The sequence below is a fragment of the Ursus americanus genome, chromosome 26 (assembly GCF_024610735.1).
Source record: "Ursus americanus isolate L20-20 chromosome 26, mUrsAme1.1.p, whole genome shotgun sequence".
NCBI lineage: Eukaryota > Metazoa > Chordata > Mammalia > Carnivora > Ursidae > Ursus > Ursus americanus.
Window position 1 is genome coordinate 36,371,754 of NC_142152.1, and position 13,774 is coordinate 36,385,527.

At 50.8% G+C, this 13,774-nt stretch overlaps 1 non-coding gene across 1 annotated transcript; it reads left to right on the top strand.

Annotated features, from left to right (window-relative positions):
• Positions 1-10,747: 10,747 nt before the first annotated feature.
• Positions 10,748-10,854, top strand: LOC123803970 (U6 spliceosomal RNA). Its single transcript, XR_006783010.1, has one exon. It is a non-coding gene; the product is annotated as a U6 spliceosomal RNA (small nuclear RNA).
• The last annotated feature ends 2,920 nt before the right edge of the window (positions 10,855-13,774 follow it).

Here is a 13,774-nt window from a genome sequence, read left to right on the forward strand (position 1 = left end):
ACAGGTCCCCGAAGAACATTTCATTCCACTCTCAGAAGGTTTGTAGATAGTCATTTTCAGCTCTGCCCGGTAGGTCAGCACAATATTTGCAAGTGAAATCCTGACGTCAGCAAACAAGTTCCGTGCCCAGCTAATGACGATGCTTCCTCTGACCCTCCAGGATTCTGGAAGTACTTGGATCTTAAAGGATCTCCAGTTGATTTTAAGATGGGAACAGAAGTTTTGGATAATGCTAGTCACATTCTGATTGCAGCTGTGGCCATTCTTCCCCACCCCACCCCCCAAAACCCTCAGAAAGGAGCTTTCCAAGTTAAACTAGATGATCAAGTGAATGTTTCACTCGAATAATTTTGGAAATAACTTGTTCCCCATTCAAGTCCTTCAGTAAGGAGCCGCGGGGGTGTGGGTTGCTCTCAGATCTCTCCCGCGTGGCCGGGGTGTGCCCGCGCTCCTGAGGACCGGTGGATACTGAATACGTGTGACGAATGCAGACTACTCCGTATTTCGGGGAAATTCTTTATGGGATATTTCTCGCTTGGAAAGCTGCAGTCGCTGTGAAATCTTGCTCCTTGGGTCTCTGTCGGGGCTGACCTCGTCTCCCAGCCTAGTAACAAATTGCCTTTTTATGGGTTCCTGTTCTAAATGGGGCAAACGTCTGCATCCTGGGGCGGAAGGGGGTGGAAACTGGTATTGAGGACCAGCCATGTCTATGTCTAATTAGGACAAACCACCCGTTTGGTCGTTCTAGAAAATGCCGCTCTGGGCTGCTCATTCTCTGTCTTCTCTGGCTCTCTTCTCCCCTCCTACGTGGCCTTCCCCTGCTGGCTTGGCGTGGCCATGCTGGCTTCCCTGTCCAGCTGTGTGGACATGGCCGCTGCCACCCTGAAGGCCTGGAGGAAGTCGTTGGGGCCTTCCTGGGCTCCAGGATGAGGCCCCCTAGAGTTGGAGATGTCGGGGCTGGGACCCCATGGGCAGAACGAGCATTGATTCTCCTCCATGTGTGCTAACTCACTTGTTTAAGGAGACAGTACGTTTTCACCCCTTCCCCCACGCCACCTCCTTGCTTCTCCATCCCTCCAAATTCCAGGCTAAAGACCATTAGCAGGAGAATGTTAATTAACCACAGTGGGTGCTCTCCTGAAACAGATAAAGAGCTGGCGAGGGAGAAGTTCTGTCCATCCGTCCGCCCAGACGTTGGCTGGGGTCATCGTGTGGCTACCGTGCGTGCGCACAGGGAGTGCGTTGGCGTGCGGGTGACCTTGTGTCTCTCCAGCCACACCTGTGCACACACAGAGGCCAACCATCACCTTTGAACCTGAGGACTGACACATCTGGGTGGAGTGTCCCATTGTCCTCTGGGTGGGTCCTGAGCCCAGAAAGCACGAAGACTCCCCAGACCGGCCTGGGTTATGTCTCCATTGGAGCCTTCCTTTTCCCATCTCTAAAATGGGGGAGCAGTCAGGAAACAAGCTGCGAACCCCCTCTCAACTCAGGCATCTGCTGCTGTTCAACATTCATTTGAGTTCTGGCTGGGTTCAGGGAAGACGCAGCCCCATATCCCAGTGGTACAGCCTGGGGGGCAGAGGGGTCAGAATCCAGGCCAAGGCCACATGGAGATATGGGGGCAGAGCTGCCTGGACAGAGCTGGCTCTCCGTGATGCTTTCCTCCTGCTCTTGGGTAGTTGAGAAGTGCCTCTTAGAGACCTTCGCGGTGACAGGTTCCGCGGGCAGGCCTCCCCCACCTCTGGGAGGCCTCTTGGAGAAATCGCGTTCACCACTCCCTGCCCCTCCACACTGACAAAGCAAATCAAGGAGACCCCACGGCGAAACTCTAGCCACTCGCCGTTCATCTCGCAAAAGAGTCCTGTTGAACACTGGCAAAGCTCAACTCACAGGTTCCAGAGCTCCTCACTCCAAGAGCTGCTTCCACCTGTGGGTGGTGTGGTGGCTGGAAGTCCAGGCCCTCTGTTGTTCGGCTGACTTCCAGCTCTGACGTTTGCAGGCTGTGTGACCTGGCGCAAACCCCTTCAGCTGTCTGAGCCTCAGTCTTGGACTCTGACACGTGGACGGTAGGATCTCACACTCAGGGCAGGTGAGCGTGTGCGCCCATCAAAGAGCTGTAGTCATTGTTACAGTGGAAGGACCTTCCCACGTGAAGGGATTTTTACCATTAGGGCTCCCCAGCTCTTACGCACACTTTAAGGGAGCAATTCATCAAAGGACAGAGAAGCATAACTACCTGGAGGCCGGTTGATAGAGGGCTCGGATTTTGCTTGCAGCAAAATAAAAGCTTCACGTCCTCCCCTGGGGGATTCCCAAGGAACTTGGCGCATCACTGAGGAATTGCAATCCCCACCACTTCACTGGATTCTCACATTAAAGCAATGGGGAGACACGGGGCAGGGACAGTAACTCGGCTTGCCTGGTGAAGAGACCGAGGGCCAGAGAAGTCTACCGACTTTGTTCCTGGTCTCAGAGGGGAGGTCGTGGCACCGTCATTCCCGGCTGGGCCTCCTGGTAGCCTGGGGCTCCTTCCACCAGACCCCTCCTTGTGCCGCCTAGCCTTTTGCTTCTTCAAACACCCAGCTCCTCCAGCTCTGCTGGGGGAAAAATCAGGGTGGCTTCCAAACTGTGGGGAGTCTGAGAAGCTGAGGGACCACTTGCTGGGAGGGTGGGGTCCTCCGGAAAAGCTGTGCACACACTCCGAAGGAGGTATCTGGGCCTCCCGAGGAGGAAGCCGGGGTGAAAGGGGCAGTTTTTAGGTCAGAGGTCACACGTAGCCTCAGGCCCTTATCTCTCTTCCTCCTCCTTCTGCTTCTCCCCCTCCTCCCTGGGCGTGATATATATTATTCATACGCTAACCTACTAAAGATTAAGATTTAAGCCCCCCCCCCCTCAGTAAATCCACCCTAGCGAGCCTGTCCACTCATGCTACACATGAGGTCTGTGGAAGGATCTTCATAAAGGATGATGAAATTCATCAGGGGCAACCTAAATGTTGATGGGAAGGGTACTCGTTAAATAAACTAGTATGTACGTGTCATAAATAACCATGTGGCCATTGAGGAGAATAAGGCCATCTTGTATGTACTAATATGGAAAGATCTCCAAGATGTCTTGTGGAATAATAAAGACAAGTTATAGAACTCTAATATTATGACCGTGTGTGTGTGTGTGCGTGCTCACAAACACACAACCCCGCAACATTGACTATGGGCTAATATGAGTTAATATTTGGAAAGCAGAACAATGCATGGAACGTAGTTAAGTGCTGTATGGTGCTTGAGAAAGAAATAAATCTTAAGCACAAAAGAGAAAGATCTGGAAGGTCCACCACTGAATTAACGGCACCGGTCACCTCTTTGTGGGAAGGCCTGGGATTGGAGTAGATGCTTAAACAGGACTGGAGCCTTATTGCTAATGTTTTGCTTTTGTACAAAGACACAGCATCCGTGTTTTACTTGTGAAATTAAAACTAACCATGTGTCCAAACCCAGTATCTACAAATCTGAAACTCCTTTCCTCCTCTGCACAGGCAGTGTTCCTCGGAAACAGCACCAAGGTCAAACAAATAATGGAATAAGCACTCCCCCCCCTTCCTCATTTCCTCAGCTAACACCTCATCACAGGCAAACAGCATCCTTGGAAATGAGTCCCCCTCGCTAATGACTTGCTCCCCTGGGTTCCTGGACCATGGCTGGGGGTGTGAACAGGAGGGGAGTCCTAAATGGACACATTATGGTTTTAAAGTCTTAGGACTGGATTCTAGTCCCCAAACTCCACCCTCATGTGTGTAAGTCACTTCTCACTCTGCGACGGGGACCCCAATCTTTGCCGTAGGGACCCCAATCTTTAATGCAGGGACCCCTTAATTCTTGAGAAACGAGGGGGGCAAGTGATTACCGTTAAAATTGTAATCCTCTTTGTCCCTCAGCACCTAACAGTGCCTGGCCTGTTGTAGGTACTCAGTGGATGTTTGTGAAACCGAGTTGAAAATCATTTATAAGGAATGAAAACAATAACAAAGGAATTGCTATTTTATAGCACGAAGTTAATATTTTGATCCTTCAAGTTCATGTTCTCAGTGCACTCATTCAATAGCTATTTATCGATTGCTTACTGTGTGCAGGGCGCTGGGCTACGTGCTGGGGAAGAAAGACGAACATGAAAAAGCCCCTGACCTCATGGTAAGTCCCTTATACTCAGAGAGATTGCCAGCAATAAAGAGCCATGGCTCAGGAGAAAGAAAGCAGGTGATCTTAGCTGTGGGTGCCGTGAACAGGACAGGAAAATATTGTCACGGCCCAGTGTGTTAACAACAGAGCACAAATGTCTGGGTTACGCGAAGTCGGGGAGACTCGTAACTCAGATGGAGATGCCGTTTGATCTTGATGTGTCTGTATCCACAGATCCTGCTCGGGCTTTTTGCAGGGAGCCTGCTTCATCTTCATCTGACGATCGGGGAAGGTAGCTTTCATGTCATGAAGCTTTGGACCAACCACCATACTCAGACCTGAGCTCAAATCCCGAATTCACCAACTCCTAGCCAGGTCACGAGGGGGGCAGGGCAAGGTGTCAGGGTTCAGAGCCTCAAGGATTCATCGGAGGAAGATTACTTGTCGGGACTGCTCTCGGGGTGTTGTCGCACAGATGGGTAGTTGGTGTGCAGAAGGGGCTCAGCGCATGGAAGCGTTCTGACGCAGGCAGGAGGGGCAGCAGGACACCTGTACCCCACCACAAGGCTGGTCACTAAATGGTAGCCTGGGAAGGCATTCCGGGTGTTCAGATTTAGCATTTTTCCAAGAGCCTGGGCCGTGTATGGATACTCAATGTGACTCAGAAAATTCACCTCGATCCTCTTCAAGGGGAAAGATAAAGAAGATCTTGATAGTACTTCCTTATCTCTAATATACTTTAAAGGCCTTTAACTTGCATGATTATCCTCATTTGCACAGGAGGAAATGGGATCCTGGAAGATTAAATGATCATACAAGTTGTAAGAAAGCAGCAGATGTCTTAGACAAACCCAAATCTCCCTGAAGCCTGTGCTCTTTGCATTCAGTCCACCCGAGGCAAAGAGCGGATGCCGAGACTGGAAACTTTGAGCAGGGGCTTTCTGTGTTAGCTTGCTGGGGAGTTTTTGAACCTTTCTGATCCTCAATTTTTGCATCCATGAAATGGGGTCAGTGGTCACCCTGTCCACATAGGTTGTTGTGAGGAATAAAGGAGCCAATTAGAGATAGCTTTCGTAGGCGTGATGGCCCAGAGGGTAATGCTATGTGGAAACATAGGGACCTAATTCACAGAAGTTGGACTCTTGTCTGAGGAACACAATTTATCTGGCTCTCACTTTCCTTCATGCGCACATGATACAGAATAGAAATTACTCTATGGTACATGAGGCTAAAGCTTTCATCACATCAGAGTGAAGGCGCTAGGTGGGTATGTCTGCACAGGTGGCATGTGACATGGACATGGTGCTTAGCAGGTGCTAAGGTCGGGTTAATGAAGAGATACGGTGGGCAGGTGAAACCAGGATTTGAACCAGGCACCTGGTGGAGAGCTGCCCGGCCGCTTTCTCCGCGGTTCTGCTTCCCATTCCGCTGAGATTAGTTGAGAAAGGGGTGTGGTAGGACGCTGCAGACCCCTGCCCCAGGGGACTCCAGGTCTAAGAATCACTGCCCTGCCCTTCCCCCGTGCAGCAGGCGGGACAATGTGCGGTGTTTGGAAGTGGGTGTGACCGCCTGTGTGGGATGTGCCCAGATCCCTTCAGCTCTCTTCCTCTCCAGAAGTGGGCTGTGGCCGCGCTGGGGTACCCACCTGAGCCTGGAGGGCAGATGACGCGGACAGACTCACAGCCGGGCCCGTACTGCACAGGGCTGGGAATCAGGCTGGGCTGGGCTGCTTCCAGCAATGGAAGAATGTGCTGGAAACCGGGGCAAGGCCGTTCATGCTGTGGAACGTAGGCAGCCCTCTGCCAAGGAGCAGGTCCTACTCCCTGAGAAGTTGCTGACTGTTGGCCTCTGGGACTGGGGTCCTGATGGGGCCAGGGGGGCGCCGGGAGGTGGGTGCACTACAGAGCTCTTTCCTGAGACCGTTGTCCCGAGGGCCCCCTCCCATACCCACTGGGTGCGTTTCCCCTGGCCTTACCTGCACCTTTCTGAGGAGGGTCCTGCCGGGGGTCCCCTCACCCCCTGGTGAGTAACTAGGCTCTCTGGAGCGCCCTGCCCGGTGTGGGCTGCTGCTCTGTTGGCGGAAGCAAGCACCTTCCCGTATCCAGCAGTTGCTTCCTCCCCGGGGCCTGAGCAGGGTCTGACCTCCATCTGGGGCCATCCCATAGCCTGGGGGGCGCTTTGCATTTCTTTCTCAGAGCCCCAGGATCCCTGATGTACAGAAAAACTGCACAGACTTCAAAGCTGAACTGCTGTGGGCTCCAGTCTGCCACTTGAAACCATAGGGCTGTGGGTAAATCCCCCAAAGTCCGATCCAGACTCACCGTGCCCATCTTTAAAATGGGAAGAAAAACATACCTGCTGACGCAGAGTTACAACGGCTAATCGTGTTGGTGTTAGAGTTAAGGATAGGGCTACTTTTAGGATTAGGGTTAGAGGTTCGACTCAGGGACCTGGTGTAGGTCGAGAGTGAAATCCCCTTGGGAGCCGATGAACCCTAGGATGAGTCTGAATGGGCCTTACTGACCGTGCGTCTCCCAGCATTGCTGCAGAGTCAACTCAGGTGACGTGGCTGGCATTTACTAGACTTTGCCAATTCTGGGATACCGTTGTTTTGTTATGCACACTTTAACACATCCGATGTTAGGGTTCCACGTACACCTGGTGGCATCAACGGGCAGAGCATTTACAAAATAATGCGTGTGACGTTGGATGGCACCCTCGGTTAGAAGCAATGCACTGTATGGTTGCTGTGATCGAGCCTCTGTCCTCGGCTTACACCGCTCGGCTCAGAGGCGTTGCTGTCCCCCGTCCCCTGGGCCCTGGGCTCCCATCGAGACAAGAGCAGGTGTCGCATGCTGTTTTCTGCTCACTAGGTTGATGTTCTTCTAGCCTGCTCCTGTGAGATGCCCCGGGGGGCGGGGGGGACTGGTCTTCCCCGTACCCCCATCCCTATGCGGCCCTGCTCCCCAGCACGGTGCCTGGGGATCTGATAGGAACCATGATGTCAGTAAAAGCTGCCATTTGTTGAACACTTACAATGAGTGAGGCAATCGTCAGAGGCTGGGCACTTTTATTCTCATTTATCCCCATAATAGCCCTCAGAGGGACGTGATAGTATCACCCCGATATATAGGTTAAATGGAGGCACCGAGAGTTCAAGGTGATTTTTTATAAAACCCTTGAGGTGTCTTTAAAGACAATTTCCTTTAAAGATTTATTTATTTATTTGAGAGAGAGAGCGCGAGCGAGCCTACAGGGTGGAAGAGGGCAGAGGGAGAGCGAGAATCTCAAGCCGACTCCGCACTGAAGGCAGAGCCCGATGCGGGGCTCGATCTCACAACCCTGAGATCATGACCTGAGCTAAAATCAAGAGTTGGGTGCTTACCTGGCTGAGTCCTAAGCTGACACGCCTCAGTAGGCTTTCATGGCTGCCCTGCTTTCTTACATGCAGGATGTTCCAGAATTATCTCATTCACTTCCTGCCCGAAACCTGAAATCAACCATTCCTGGTTTCTTTAAGGGAGAAACAGTATTTAGAGTCCGTAGTCTGGGTACTGGGGCTGCTCACTTACACTGTTGAGATATTGCTTCTGGGCCTTTTCAGTGGATCTATACTTAACAGAGTTTTTAAAATACAGCTAATTTTCTAAAGGATAAAATATATCATGAGTTTGTACTGATTCTTCTCATTCTAACTCAGGCTCTTTTTAACCTTTTTTTTTTTTTTTAAGATTTTATTTATTTATTTGACAGAGAGAGAGAGCCAGCGAGAGAGGGAACACAAGCACGGGGAGTGGGAGAGGAAGAAGCAGGCTCCCAGCAGAGCAGGGAGCCCTATGCAGGGCTCGATCCCAGGACCCTGGGATCATGACCTGAGCCGAATGCAAACGCTTGACGACTGAACCACCCAGTCGCCCCTCTATCTAAGCTTTTTAAACTTAGATGTCCGTCTTTTTCTCTTAAACCAAAATCCTGGCTCCCAGTGACAAGTGGGAGAGAGAAAACAAGCTGAGAGATGAAATGCTAACAAAAACAGCTGACAGCCACTGAATGATTCTCACACGCCAGGCCCCAGCAATCCTCACAACCAGCCTCGAACCACGTCATTATTACACAAGGAAAGTCTGAGGCTCAGAGAGGCTGAGGAAACTGCCCAAGGTCACACAGCTAGTTCAGGGCCAAGTCAGGATTCAGACTCAGGCAGGGTGGCTCCAGGGCGAGACCCTCCACACTTTCCTCCTTAACCCCCTCCCCTTGCTTACAATGGTGGGCAGTGCAAGGCAACCAGAGCCCTGGAGAGAAGCAATTCTAGAGCTAAGAAATTGAGCGATGGCTTCCACAGTGGGCTGGGGAGACCAGGAAGGCTCCTGTCATGTCCTGGGTTCCGGGGACACCATCTAGGCCACGACAGTGACCCAGGCGAGGCCTGTCACACCTGGTGCACAGTGGATCATGTTCAATCTCAGACAGATAAACGAACAATCTCAGACAGATAAACAAACTCAGACAGATAAACAAAGCGGGACGTTTTGGGCAACTGGCTTGTGTGGTCTAGTTCTGCTCCTACGAGCTGGCCTTGAGTGTGAAAGGGAGTCAAAATGGCGGCCATGCCCAGCGGAACTCAGGTGAGGGGATTCCAGTGAAGGAGTCCCGCAGTCAGCAAAGCTGGATGAGGCAACGCTGGCCGGCCATGATGACCGCGGCCCAAGGCAAGGTCCCCCTTCTGCAGCAGTTCCAAGTTGTCCCAGTGTCGCTCCCCTCTATTGACAAATGAGGAAACGAGACTGGGGAGAAACAGGTCGTCCTGAGCTCAAGCAACTGCGAGGTGGTAGAGCCTGGCCATGACCCCAGGGCTCTGCCTCCCAGCCTGGGCTCTTGCCTTTACATTTTGCAGCCCACGAACACGGGGTCATGACACCGATGGCGGGTGTATTAGCTTCCTAGCGTTGTTGTAACAAAGTGCCACACCCTGGATGACTTCACCAACAGAAATGCATTGTCCCAGAGTCCCGAGGCTGGAAATCCAAGGTCAAGGTGTTGACAGGGTTGGTCCCTCCTGAGGGCCGTGAGGGAGAATCTGTTCCAGGGCTCCCTCCAGGCTTCTGGAAGCCTCGGTGTTTCTTGGATTGGCCGTGACTCTCCTTATGTCTTCACATCATCTTCCTTCTGTGTGTATGTCTGGGTCCAAATGTCTCCCTTTTATAAGGACAAAGGTCATATTGGATGAAGGCCTACCCTAATGACCTCACTGTAACTTGATTTTTTTCTTTTGAGACCTTATCGAAAAATAAGGTCACGTTCTGAGGTACTGAGGGTTAGGATTTCAACCGATGAATTTGGGAGGGACCCATCAACCCATAACACTGGGGATGGAGGACTGGTCCCCTACCTGGTGCTGTGGGCTGGGCAAACCTCAGCCTCCAGTGGCCCCTCCAGGCTGCTGGGCTCCCTCTGAAGCTCTCACTTGGCATTTTCCTGCCATTCGTGTTGGGCGTGCACACGTGTGTGTGTGTGTGTGTGTGTGTGTGTGTGTGTCTTCTGTGCTTTGTCTCCCCCATCTGATCATGAGCTGCCCTGGTGGCAGGGACCACATCTGGGCTAATCTTGTCCCTTCCTCCCAAACCAAACTTTGCAGATCAAAAATTCTGCACACAATGGAATAACATGTTCCAGGCCTTTATCTTAAGCAAAGTCAACCCTTCACCTGTGTTCCCCCAACTCCGTCTCTCTTTTACATCTTTAAAGATAATTTGCAGCTCTCCTAATAAAAATTGGTTCCGGGCAAAAATCACTGATGGGTGCTAAAACCTCTGGGTGAAATTGTTAGGAAACGTGATGCTTATACACACTCAAAGCTACAGATTACTTATCGGTTGCAAAAGGAGACCAGAGATTCCTTAGTAATTAAAAAGGAGAAGATCGGGACACCTGGGTGGCTCAGTCGGTGAAGCGTCTGCCTTGAGCTTGGGTCATGATCTCAGGGCCCTGGGATCGAGCCCCGCATGGGGCTCCTGCTCAGCAGGGAGTCTGCTTCTCCCTCTCTCTCTCAAATAAATAAATAAAATCTTGAAAAAAAATAAAATAAAAGGGAAAAGATCTAGGAGACACCAGCTCAATCAGTGATCGCAGTGACCTCAGCAGGATGGGACCAACGGACACCACCAGGCTCCCAGCATCATTTATGCTGCATGTTTGTAAAACATTTTCAACTTAAATCTAATAATGAGGAATCGATCAGACATATCCAGGTAGGAGAGGACTCTAGAAAACAGCTATCCTGCAATCTTCAAAAATGCCAGTATCGTGAGAAATGAAGGAAGGTGGAGGCATTGTTCCAGACCGAGGAGACCCAGGACACAGGACAAGTAAATGCAGCTTCAGAGGGAGCCCAGGAGCCAGAAATACCGCTTTGCATCCTGGGTCAGGGGAAAGTTGCTCTGAAGGACGTTATTGGGGAAATTTGAATGTGGAATGCATATTAGATATTAGTATTGTCAAAATTTGAACTTTACTGAATTTCATGATTGTAACTATTATATAAGAGAGCAGACTTGTTAAGAAATGTATACCGAGTGCTCACTTGGGCAGCACACGTACGAACATTGGAACCATACAGAGAAGAGGAGCCTGGGCCCTGCACAGGGATCATATGCAGAGTCATGAAGTGTTCTGTATTTTTAGAATTTCTCTACAGCCCTACGTCGGAGATATCGCAGGTTTGGTTCCAGACCATCACAATAAAGTGAATAGAGCAATAATGTGAGTCAAGTGAAAAAAAAGAAAGAAAAAGGAAGACAGACTGAGGGGCGCCTGGGTGTCTCAGTCAGTTAAGTGTCCAGCTCTTGATTTCGGTTCAGGTCGTGATCCCAGGGTCCTGGGATTGAGCCCTGCGTTGTATGGAGCCTATTTAAGATTTTCTCTCTCCTTCTCCCTCTGTCCCTCCCCCGTCCTCCCTTTCTTGCCCCCTCTCTAAAAAATAAAGGTAATAGGTCTTTGGAAAAAAAAAAAAAAGAAAGAAACATATACTGAAACATTCAAGAGTAAAAGGTCACAATGTCCGCAACTTACAAATGGTTCATCGCAGTAATAACAACAGGTGGGACGAGTATGCAAACTAAGGTTTCGCTGTGCGAGGTTATCTAGCGTGTATTACCGTGTCTGCACACACATATCCCCGTGCACCAAACCAGGGACACACTCCCTCATGCCTGCTTTAAGGGCTGTTTATGGATAATTCTGCCTAGAACAATGTTTGCCCCATGTTCTGGCTTGGGAACCATCGCCAGGGTAAATATTGTCCGCAACATTCCGCTGAAAAGCTAGGCGACGGCCCTGGGGTTGGGGCTATGTTGAGGCTGAACACCCCAGTGGCTGGGAGAGACAGGAACCAGGAGGACGAAGAGCAGGGCCTTAGGCCAGTAGTCCCGTGGGTACCTTAGTGGCGATGTTAAGGATGAAGGCGTTTGCATCGCTAGAACGCGGCCGCAGAGAGCTTCCACCCGCGCCGTCCAACAAAAACGTAACGTGAGCCACAGTGCAATTTCCATTTGTCTAGTAGCTGCAGTAAAGAAGTAAAAAGAAACAGGTGAGATTAATTTTGATAATATATTTTATTTAACCCAATATATCCAAAATACCTTCATGTCAGCATATATTTAATGTCAAAAGCATTGATGAGATCATTTTCATTCTTTTTCTCACACTACATCTTAGAAATCTGGAAAGTGTTTTATCTTTACAGCACGTCTAGATTTGGACCAGCCGCAGTTGGACAAGTCCTCGCAGCTATCACACTGAACAGCACAGGGATTAGACCATGAAATGAGACCGCGGGGGGTTCAAATCCCAGCCCTGCCACTTACTAGCTTCGTGAACTTCAGGCAAAGCCTTGAATCCCCTTCAGCCTTCATGTTTCCCAGACAGTAGGATGGGATTTGACCATGCAAACTCTCTCTTAGGTTGTTTTTAAAGGTTAAAGTTAATGCGGGCACCTGGATGGCTCAGTCAGTTAATCGTCTGTCTCCCGCTCCAGGCATGATCCTGGGTCCTGGGATCGAGCCCCACATCGGGCTCTCTGCTCAGCGGGGAGCCTGCTTCTCCCTCTTCCTCTGCCTGCTGCTCCCCCTGCTTGTGCTCTCCCTCTCTTTCTTTTTCTCTCTCTGTCAAATAAGTAAATAAATGAGATCTTAAATAAAAAAGATTAAAGTTAGTGACCCGTGTAAAGTGTTTTATGGAGTGTTCACTCATTCATTCATGCTGTTCATTCATTTGTTTTACCTGTACAACAGCGAGGGGTAGCTGTGCTCCAGGCGGGGCACTTGGCAGGTCGTGAGTCCTCCGTGCAAGTGTTCTGTTTATACCGAGTAACCACTGAGCAAGTATAGCTTAGGACCAATGCCAGCAACGCCGTCTCGTGATAAATGCATAGAGAAGGTGCCGGGAAGAAGAGATTGCCCGTCAGTTGCCAGGACTCCTAGCTAAAGGCAGACCTTTCGGAGAGTCCTGGTCAGCGCAGGGACTTACTCGACAACTGTTCACCCTACAAGCATTTGCTGCACGGAATGTTCTAGAATTGTAGGAGGCAGTAGCGGTTGGGAAAGATGGCAGGATGTGGGCTGCGGAGCTTGGAGGTGAGCCAGGCAAGGAGGTTGCAGTTGCTGGGGGCAGGAAAAGGCCCATGAGAGACAGATGAGACTTGGGGGAGAGGCAGGGAAATGGAACGAGGCCCACGGTGAGGCAGACGGGAAATACACAGCCTCAGGGCCATCATATGGACCGAGTGACCAGGAAGGGTGCTAGAAGTGAAGGGGAGATGGTGTTTGTTCTAAGAGAACAAGCTGTATGTGTGAAGGTCAAATATCAGGGAAGGGCCTGGGGAGTTGGGGGATTGGGCTGACAGGGCGGGGTTGGGAAGGTGGGGAGTGGTTGGAGCAGGAGGGAGGGTGCACTGTGAAGGGCTGGGCAAAGGTGGTAACAGAGTTTGGACTTTTATCAAATGGCATTAGAAAGGACCTAATGGTTCTGCTCAGTAGGATCGGGAAGGAGGCCCTTTGGCGGAGGTGGGCCCAGCTCAGGGGCAGATAGCCACCGAAGATCAGAGAGGAGGGTCAAGACCAGGAACTTGCCCCGGGTCTCAGCTGCGGGTGGAGGAACAGGAACCACAGCTCTGTCTTCTTGCTGGAAACCAGCCGTGTGGGATGGACCCGTGGAGAATGGCCTGGGCCCACAGCCTCAGTTAGCAGATAACATGGACAAAGTGCTTGACAGTGGAGTCTGAGAGGAGGGCTGCATTGTGTGGGGACTCAGGAAGAGGATTAGCAGATTTCCCCCACCAAATCTCGATCATCCCATTCTTGTCTCAGGGCCTTTGCACTTGCTGTTATCTGTCTGTTACCTAGAAGCTAAGCTTAGTCTCCGTGTTTGCACAGCTGCCCTTTCTCAGCAAGCAGGTCTTATTCAGACACCACCTGCAAAGGCCTTTCTAGCACGGCCGTCCCCTCACATCCTCTTTCCACACAACCAACTCATCATCCTGGCTTTAGATAGCACCTGCCTCACCTGAAATCCGATAATTTGCTTGTAATTGTCTATTTCCTCCA